Source organism: Chionomys nivalis, unplaced genomic scaffold (assembly GCF_950005125.1).
Source record: "Chionomys nivalis unplaced genomic scaffold, mChiNiv1.1 scaffold_143, whole genome shotgun sequence".
In the NCBI taxonomy this organism is placed as follows: domain Eukaryota; kingdom Metazoa; phylum Chordata; class Mammalia; order Rodentia; family Cricetidae; genus Chionomys; species Chionomys nivalis.
Genome location: NW_026646928.1, coordinates 75,001 through 85,708, shown reverse-complemented (window position 1 = coordinate 85,708; position 10,708 = coordinate 75,001).

The window sequence follows — 10,708 nt, the reverse complement described above, 5'->3', positions numbered from 1 at the left end:
TCAGAGGTTAAGAGCACTGACTGTTCTTCCAAAGGTCCTGTCTCAAAAAAAAAAAATCAAATTAAAATGTGAACTAAAACAAAGAAGGGGCTTTTTGTTTTTGCTTTTTTTTTTTTTTTTTTTGTTGTTGTTGTTGTTTTTGGATTTTTCGAGACAGGGTTTCTCCGTAGCTTTTTGTTTCCTGTCCTGGAACTAGCTCTTCTAGACCAGGCTGGACTCGAACTCACAGAGATCCGCCTGCTTCTGCCTCCCAAGTCCTGGGATTAAAGGCGTGTGCCACCGCCTGGCGGGCTTTTGGTTTTGTTTTGTTTTGTTTTCTAGGAAACCTGAAAATGACTGAATTCAACAATTATCCAAGTTCAGCAAGAAGGTAGTGTTTCCCAGCTTCAAGCAGAAAGCAGCAAATATGCATATCTAGGCCCTGTCACCAGAAGAGGGCACTAGATTCCCACCATGTGGTTTCTGGAAAGTCCAGAAATTCCATCTCTCCAGTTCTGATTCTTTCCATCACTGCAGGCAGGCAGGCCTGCATTTAGTGAGAGAGTGGACACCATTCCTCGTTCCTTCCTGTTTCTCATGCATTTGTGTCTGTCACATCCTGGGTAACCAGAGGGTCTGCCACCTATGCCTGAGACGTAGCTTGGGACTGGGGGAAGGGAGAGAGTGGGTGCCCCCCCCCCCGGGGGAGCCTTGGGCAGAGGATTCCCTGCAGGAGGCCTCATCCCCTCTCAGGAGCCCAAGGGGAACGTGTGAAGGGAAGGTCAACATACAGTCAGTCCTGCACAGCTGAGGACAATTTATTTATGCTCCTGCATTGCTGGTGGGAATGCAAGCTGGTCCAGCCCCTTGGGATGTCAGTGTGGCGATTTCTCAGAGAAGTAGGAAACAACCTTCCTCAAGACCCAGCAATACCACTTTTGGGTATATATCCAAGATTTCTGTTCAATTGAATCTTAAAGTGTGCCACCACCGCCCAGTCAGAGAGAAGAATTTTTTTTATGATTTATTTAACTTTATATGTGCAATGGTGTGAGGGTGTCAGATCACCCAGGAACTGGATTTACAATCACGTATGAGCTGCCATATGGGTACTGGGAATGCAAACCACTTCCTCAGAGCCACCGAGCCATCTCTCCAAGCCAAAATTACATTTCTCTGGGTGTGCCTGTGTGTGTGTGTGTGTGTGTGTGCGCGCGCGCGCGCGCGCTAGCGTGCGCGCGCACGGGCACATGTGTTTTAGCTTTTGAACTAACCAAGATGAATGGTTCCATATCTGGCAGAGAGGCAGGTGGATCATCTCTGGGAGTTTGAGGCCAGCCTGGTTGACAAGAGCTAGTTCCAAAGACAGGCTCCAAAGCAACAGAGAAACCCTGTCTTGAAAATCAAAACAAAAACACAAACCAAAAAAATAAAATAAAATAAAACATAAATTAAATGAGAGAGAGAGAGAGAGAGAGAGAGAGAGAGAGAGAGAGAGAGAAATGTCAATTTGTCAATTTTCAGACAGGAAATAAGAAAAAACAAAACCATAATGTCACAAAGATGACAGACTGGTTTATATAGTGAATTAAAGGTATTATACAGAGAAACCCTGCACCAAAAATAAAAAATAATAAAAGAAGAAAACAGAGAAAAAAGAAAGAAGGAAGGAAGGAAGGAAGGAAGGAAGGAAGGAAGGGAAAACAGGTGTTTTCCTTTTTTTCTTTGTTTATCTCAGGTTATTTATTTTTATTTATTTTTTTTCTAAAATTGCAGCAGCAGCAGTATATTTTGGGAAGCTGACTACTTTCATGGAAGTGTTCAGAAAGAAGTCCTGGGCCATGCATGTAGTGAGTGAGATAGATTGTCTGGAGCATAAATAAAAAGCTAATTCCTGCCTCAAAATAGAAAAAAAAATCAAGTTAAAATGTGAAATAATAAAATAAATAAGGGTTTTTTTTGTTTGTTTGTGTGTTTTTTTGTTTTTTTGTTTTTTGCAATGAGTGAATTCAACAACTTTCAATTTCCCAACTCCAACAGGAAAGGCAGCAGATATCCATATCAAAGAGGTCCAGTGAAGCTGTAGCCACACCCTTTAATGTTTGTGTTACAAAGACACAGAGTTAGGAAAGAAATGATCTTGATCTTTTTTTCAGGAGATCTGAAAACTCAAAACAGCAACCAAACACAAACCAAGTAGGAAGAAATGACTTGGCAGACAGGCAGGAGGATGTCAGTGAGTTCAAGGCCAGCCTCACCTACCAAGGACATTCCAGGACTGTTCCCTAGATAAACCCTGTCTCACAAAACCAAACACACACACACAAAAAAAAAAAAAAAAAAAAAAACAGAAAAATTAGGAAATTGTTCCTGAAACACCACAAACCAACTAGATGGCACTTAATAGCAATCAAAGGTGGGTGAAATATAAAACGGAGAGAAATTCTTTGATGAAATCCAACCTCCTAGCCAGGCGGTGGTGGCTGGCGCACGCCTTTAATCCCAACACTCGGAAGAGGCAGGCGGATCTCTGTGAGTTTGAGGCCAGCCCGGTCTACAAGAGCTAGTTCCAGGACAGGCTCCAAAGCCACAGAGAAGCCCTGTCTCGAAAAACCAAAAAAAAAAAAAAAAAAAAAAAGAAGAAAAGAAAAAAAAAAAGAAATCCAACCTCCTTTCTTGGTCAAAGCTGTACAGCCAATAGAACTAGAAGGAACATGTGTCCACCTCTCAATCAAAAAAAAAAAAGCCGTGCAGTGGTGGCGAACACCTTTAATCCCAGCACTCAGGAGGCAGAGGCAGGTGGGCCGCTGTGAGTTCGAGACCAGCCTGGTCTACAAGAACTAGTTCCAGGACAGGCTCCAAAACCACAGAGAAACCCTGTCTTGAAAAACCAAAAAAAAAAAAAAAAAAAAAAAAAAAAAAAAAAAAGAGAGAGAGAGAGAGAAGAAAAGAAAGAAAAGAAAAAAATGTGGTACATTGGATTTTGCATGAAAATAGATGGAGCTAGAAAACATTATTTTGAGTGAGGTAACCCAGACAGACCCAGAAAGACAATTATCACATGTACTCACTCATAGGTGCTTTTTAAACATAAAGCAAAGAAAACCAGTCTACAAACCACAACCCCAGAACTTAGACAACCATGTGGACACCAAGAGAGACTTACATAGATCTAATCTACATGGGAAGTAGAAAGCAGAAAAAGACAAGATCTCCTGAGTAAATTGGGAGCATGGGGACCTTGGGGGAGGGCTGGGGGGGGGAGGGGAGATGCAGGGAAGGGAGCAAAGAAAAAATGTAGAGCTCAATAAATCTCAATGAAAAATTAAAAAAAAAAAGAAGAAGAAGAAGAATACTCTGTAGACTGTGGCTATATAGACGTCCTGGAAGAAGACGCTGTTGGAACGGATGTGCTCAGATCATCTCTGTGGGGCTATGATTTACAAGTTAACTTTCTAGCTTTTCAGTTGTTGCATGAGGTGACTACAGAGTCAATAAAACCCAATTGGATCCTTCCTACTGGTGTAGGCCAGTGTTTCCTTATGACCAGACTGCAATTCTAGGCAATAATGTTGGCACGATGGGAGTCAGCAAGGAGGAGTTGGGCGTCATTAAAAGTTTGGGATTTGGGGGTACAGTGAAGACTCATTTGGGCACCAGAAACCTTAACAGATAATCTCACACATTTGAGCCACATATGTCCCTTAATGTAGGTAGGTAGGTAGGTTGGTTGGTTGTTTCCCCCACCTACTTGGGTTAGGGTCTGAGAATCCATTATCAAGGAAAGCCCTAGGGAAGCAAAATCCCTAGGGAAGGGTTTACAACCACAAAGAGAGGCATGGCCCAAGCTCACACGCCTAGGGATGGCACTACTCCCTTACCTCCTAAATCAATTAGCAAACATGCTCATGTCAGTGGTGTCATCTCATCCCTGGAGTACGATTTGGTTTTGGAGTATGATTTGTTTCTTGGTTCTGTTGCCCTAAATCCTGCCTCTCTGACCCCCGGAGAAACATCCAATAGACCTTCTTGCTTTGAAAGCAAAAGGATGAATCTAGATGCTGCCATTTACAATGAAGACCAAACAGAAGTCACCCCAGTTCCTCCCGTTTGCGGAAGGAGTTATCCCACCACAGGTTACATGGAATAAGCAAAACTCTTGGAAGCAGGTGTGGCCCAGCCTGGCCCAGTAAGAAAAAAGCTCAGCTGCACACAGAGCCTGGCACTCTCCTCAGACAAACAACAACTAAAGCTTTAACTCGGGAAACAGATGTATGTTCTGATCTAAGACCTTTTTGCTGGGCCCTGAGAGAGAGAGAGACAGAGACAGAGACAGAGAGACACAGAGAGAGACAGACAGAGAGAGAGAGAGAGAGAGAGAGAGAGAGAGAGAGAGAGAGAGAGAAACACCTCAGTAGATCAGGGTTCTTGTTCCTTCCTTCACTCCCTAGCAGCTACATCAGGTAGATCACAGCTGCCTGTAACTCTAGCTCCAGGGGATCTGTCCTCCTCAGAACATGTACACAAATACCACAAATTTCATAGACACAGTCTTCTACTAAAATAACAAGACTCTTCTCCGTTAAATAATTTAAGTAAAATCAACACTGTAGAAACAACAACAACAACAACAACAAACCAGGCATATAAGAGTCATGGTTTTTAAGGTTTTAGAATGTGTTTTTAAAATTGAAATACTCTGCTCCCATCTGAGGTTGCTCTAAATGAGGATTAAAAATGAGACTGCAGGGCCAGCGGCGCACGCCTTTAATCCCAGCACTCGGGAGGCAGAGGCAGGCGGATCTCTGTGAGTTCGAGACCAACCCGGTCTACAAGAGCTAGTTCCAGGACAGGCTCCAAAACCACAGAGAAACCCTGTCTTGGAAAACCAATAAATAAATAAATAAATAAATAAATAAATAAATAAATAAATGAGACTGCATCATAGGAAAGTAGGCTGGGGAAAGTCAATTCAGACGTGCCACATCCCCAGAGTGACAGGTGCATCAGAGCTGCTGCGCTCTGACATATGGCGAATGCGAGGAATGATGCACTGTGTGTTTCTAGCCATAGAGAATGCATTTTAAGGATTTCATTTTAAAGTTGACCGCTTTAGAATGAGACTTGATGAGAAGCTAGCATACAATCTTCTCAAAAATAACTCACCATCAACCTTATACTCTATCTCAGTCCAACACAGTCTCCAACAGCATTAGACTAACTAAGTAACTTAATGACCTCCAACCCTGTAAGATATTTTGGGTGAAGTTTTGTCTGATTTAAAAAAAAAAGAAAAGAAAAGAAAAGAAATGGCCGGCCCGGGCGGTGGTGGCTCATGCCTTTAATCCCAGCACTCCACTCGGGAGGGAGGCAGAGGCAGGCGGGTCGCTGTGAGTTTGAGGCCAGTCTGGTCTCCAAGAGCTAGTTCCAGGACAGGCACCAAAACCTACAGAACAACCCTGTCTCGAAAATAAAAAAAAAAAAAAAAAAAGGAAAGAAAGAAAAAGAAAACAGTGCTGTCCTAGAAAATGCTCTCTCCCTTTGAACACGGCCCCTCCTTTGGGCTGAGTTTCCCACACAGCTCTGACGATGCAGGAGGATGCCGAGAGCCCAGTTGGTGCCTCAGCCCGATGCCTGCATCTGTGCCTTGGCAGCAGCTATTCATCTCTTGCCACTCAGAGAGAGTCCAATTCCCTTAAGTTTATCCTTCCCTAAGTGCTCATTCACTTCAGAGGACTCAACCCTCATCCTCCGTATCCTCCTGGCCTAATTTCTCATATTACAGAGTATGAATACCTGTTCAGGAGAGGGAGGAAGGGTCATTCATGAAAAAAGTGAGTGTTCAACTAACTAGCTCCCCATGGGTGAAGGAAGTAGTGAAAAGATTTTAATGACGCAGAGAGACATTTCTAGTTTTGGAAGGAGGAGATCCTGAACGGCTCCCTCTGTGTCGCAGGAGAGACTCCCGGAAAGGAAACCTCAGGTTCCGGTCGGTCGGTCAGTTCGGGGAGAAATATCAGCAAGGAGGTAAAGGCCGTGCCTCACGACATCAGCAGTCCCTTCTCTGGAAATTCTACGGTATCCCAGAGAGCTCTCAGAATTCTGTGATGTCACTCGTGTCCTAGAAACGCCAACCGCCCTCAAGACACACTGTCTCGGTGCCTTCTAGACTCACTTCTAGACACGTCGTCTCGACTGATGAGTCTACTTGCAAGAGAGAGAATGGAGAGGAGATCGTGGAGAGGCCAGAGGGAGGAAGAAGAAAGCTGGCCCCAGATCTCACAGGCAAACATGGAGAAATAAGTGGTTGGTCCTGGGGAAGACGAAATGAGTTCACCACTAGCAGGGACTAGAGAGATCTCTGGATGTGATGGCTTTGAGACTTCCAGGGCTAGGGCTCAGGAACTGGGAGGTTTCTGGGATGCCCAATAGGCCTGCCTGTCTTGTTTCTCTGAGTTCCTAAAGGGCCAAGCCACATCAAAGATTCATGATAGTTGATTTGACAAAGTCGGGAATAGACAAGGAGTGCGGAAGGAGTCAGTGAGATTTCAATATCAGCATTGCACATCATCTCCCCCCCCCCAAGTCCTTTTCGTTGTGGAGCAGTAATAATAGAGAAAGGGCAGTAGTGCCCTGCCAAAGCCCGATTTTTACCATGCCTTATATCACAGCCATTAGCAGGGTTGAGGCATCAAGTGCTGCAGTCAGTCAGTCAGTCAGTCAGTCAGTCAGTCAGTCCTCCTGTGACCCCCTAATGTTTCTGGCTTCCCAGTTAGGAATGACACCCTGGTCTCCAGTTCAGCCTGAGAGGAGCTCTTTAGAGCCAATGGATGAGAGAGTGGGAAGAGACTGCAATTTTTTTCTTTTTCCTTCTTCTTTTGTCTTTTTCCTTTCTTTCTCTGTTTTGCTGTTTTGTTTTGATTTTCAAGAAAGGGTTTCTTTGTGTATTTTGGTCTGTTCTAAAACTCACTCTGTAAATCAGGCCATCCTTGAACTCACGGAGATCTGTGTGTGTAAGTGCTGTGATTAAAGGCACGCCCCCACCCCCACACACCACAGTCCGGCTGAGACTGTAATTTCTTGTTAGTTCTGGGTGTCCTGGGCTGTTAGTAAGTGACGATGGCTCTGTGTTGTGAATCTTTGTGAATCCAGACTATGACATGAGTCTGAAGCATCAAGCTAGTGACTTGGGCACCCACCCCTATACTACCTGAGGTCTCTGAAGTCACAGTGCATCCTCTCTATAGCTCTGAATAAGGCTTAGAAAGCCTTCCCCTGGGTCACCTTGTGCAGAGGAAACCAGGTAACCTCTGAGAGACATGCACCACCTTCCTACAGAAAGAAGGGATGACTGACTGACTAATACCCACAGAGGGGGAAACTCAAGCCTGGTATTTCAGAACCCGCTTGGACAAAGTCTCATCTGTCAGTCACTTCCTGAACAAAAGAAGGAAGGAAGGAAGGAAGGAAGGAAGGAAGGAAGGAAGGAAGGAAGGACCACAAATATCTCTCCTTTTGTATCCTTTTTACACTCTTCTCATGCTCTGATGAATATTGTGATTCAAGTTGGCTGTGTCCCCTTTTCCATGGCACGTGCACTGTGGCTCTAGATCAAGGAATCAGTTTTTTTGTGTGTGTTGCTCTATCTGGGAGAAGCACCACAGCCACAGCAGTTGCATACTGACTGAGAAATTTGATTTTTAGGAAATGATTTTTCATATCTGTGAATGGTCTCTCCATAGCCATTCATGTTTCCTTAAACTTGAGTATAGGCATGAATGATCCCTCTTCATGGGAGTGAGTGTCTGCTCTTGCATTGGGGGCTCCCCTGGGTGAACCCCAGTTCTCAGCATCTCCAGCCCAACCTGTCACAAGCTGATCACACATTTTCAAACTTGGGATATATTCTGCTGAAGTTTTGGGGTAATGAATTTCATCAATTATGGGACTAAACTTTGTTGTGATCTGACAGGACACTCACTCACCAACAACTTTGTGGTTCCTCCATAATGTGCTTATTTCTGTCAGGGAACTGAAAGCCAGCCAGCCAGCCAGCCAGCCAGCCAGCCAGCCAGCCAGCCAGCCAGCACCGTCTTTCCTTGTTTCTCAGTTTGTTCTTATATTCAGTCTCTCCCTCCCCCCCCCCTTCCTTTAAAAAATTTATTTATTTTTATCTTATGTGCATTTGTGTTTTTGCCATGGCTCTCAGGCTCCTGGATTACAGACAGCTGTGAGCTGCCATGTAGATGCTGGGAATTGAACCTTAAACTATCTCTTCAGCCCGACATGGAGCATCTCTCTATATAGCCCTGCCTGCAAAACTTTCAGAGTTCACTCTGCCCCCTGATTAAAGGCATTATGCGTTATGCTTCCTTTTATTGTATATTTAGTGGGTTTTTTTTTTTGTGTGTGTGTGTGTGTGTGTGTGTGTGAGTGAGAGAGAGAGAGAGAGAGAGAGTTCCATTATGAAACCAAAAGTCAGTCAACAACAACGAACTTTGTATTTATTTGTTTGTTTGTTCATCCGTAAACGTATTTGCTTACTTACTCTTATTTATTTATTTGTTTGTTTGTTTGTTTACAGTGGAAGACTTAATTCAGTACAGAATGATCAGAACGGTAGGGTATCCTTGGGAAAATATCACGATGAGTTTCCCTTCCGAGAGGCAGCTTTCTGGTAAGATGTGAAACCGCAGTTTTAAGTGCCCGCTTTCCACAAGTCCCTTTTCCCAAGGTCAGACATTTTTTAGATAAGCAAGGGTCTCCATTCATTCCCTTTGAGGAACTCTCAGGTCAGGCCCTGACATTAACATCTGACTGGAGCTTATCGTCAAGGCCAACGGTACACTCCTCAGCCCCTCCCCTCCGTGACCTGAGAAGCCACACCCCACCCCAGTTCACAGGCCCCTCTTAATCTAACTAACTATACAGCATCAAAAGTGGCATCTCTTCTCACTGAAATGCTGTTGGCAGCCATTCGATGAATTTATTCTCAGATCAGATCCTGTCCAGCAGGGATGTCTTCTTTCCATGTTTCTTCTTCTTTTGTATGTTGCAGTCATTCCAGATGTGGTGGTATATGATGAGAGAGAGAGAGAGAGAGAGAGAGAGAGAGAGAGAGAGAGAGAGAGAGAGAGGAGAGAGAGAGAGAGAGAGAGAGAGAGAGAGAAATGGAATTGCCTTTTATTTGAAGAGTTTTAATGATTTAATATTCAGCTATTTCCAGCCTTCTTTACCAGCACACTTATTATTACCAGTGAGCACCTTCCTCTGAAAACATTGGAAACCCCCCGATCTGTTCATATCATGCGTGTGTGTGTGTGTGTGTGTGTGTGTGTGAAATTCCATTTCAGGAGCTGCTTTGCTGACACTCACCCAGCACCAGTGAGATGGAGGCCACCATTTTCTTAGCCGGTTATGTTTCTAGGACAGTCAGGAGACAGAAAGAAGGAAGGAAGGAAGGAAGGAAGGAAGGAAGGAAGGAAGGAAGGAAGGGAGGGAGGGAGGGAGGGAGGGAGGGAGGGAGGGAGGGAGGGAAGGAAGGAAGGAAAGAAATGATCTACATTCCCAAAGAAAGAAAAAAATTAAGTAAATTTTAAAAAGTAAAAAAAAAATTAAGAAAGTAAGTAAATACATAAAAATAGACAAATAAGGAATAAATGAATAAAAATAAATAATTGAAACATTCAATAATTAATGAGTCAGGCTGAGCAGATACATGAAAGAAGATAAGGAAGTGAAGGAATGAAACAACAAATAAATAAGTAAATAACTAGGTGGGTCATTTTTTAAAGAAGTAAGTAAATGAGATGGGCTGAACAGATAGATAAGTAAGTAAGTAAGTAAGTAAGCAAGCAAAGAAATACACAAGAAGTCATTGCTCGATCAAGCAAGCAAGCAAGCAAGCAAGCAAGCAAGCAAGCAAGCATAGAAAAAAAATGAGACACATCCATTCAATCCATACAAGACAAAACATGGAAATAAACATGTAAACTGGTCGACCCACCCACCCCACCCACCCAAATCAGGAGGGAGGTCTCTGTCCAGCAGGGCCATCTTCTTTCCAAGTTGCATTCAGTCAGATCTCTGGGCAAACAGAAAAGAAAGTAATTGTTTTCTACTTGAACAGTTTTAATATTATTCAAATGAATTAATATTCAGCTATTTATTCCCAGCCTTATTTACCATTGGATGACCAACCAACCTTCCTCTCACCACACTAGCCTCCTTCTCCCCCGGCCCCATTTGTACGTGTCATGCATGTGGGATAGTCAAAAGAGGAGATAGATGAGAGAGAGAGAGAGAGAGAGAGAGAGAGAGAGAGAGAGATGAGCAAACAAGCAGATGTCTGGAGAGATGGCTCGGAGGTTAAGAACACGTCCAGAGGTTCTGAGTTCGATTGTCTGGCCTGCAGATATATGTACAGGATAGATGGATGGATAGATAGATAGATAGATAAATAAATAAATAAATAAATAAATAAATAGGCGGGCAGAGAGAGAGAAAGAAAGACAGATAAGACGGACTTGAACAAATTGCCAATGCTATTAACAATGGTATCTAATCATCAAGACATGGAAAAGGCCAACTGGTCGACCCACGTTCACTTGGCCAACTGGTCGACCTCGGTACTTAGCTTTCGAAAGGTAAAGACTTTACCGAACAACTGGTCGACCCGAACTAACAGCCTCCTTCTCCCCCGGCCCCATTTGTACGTGTCATGCATGCA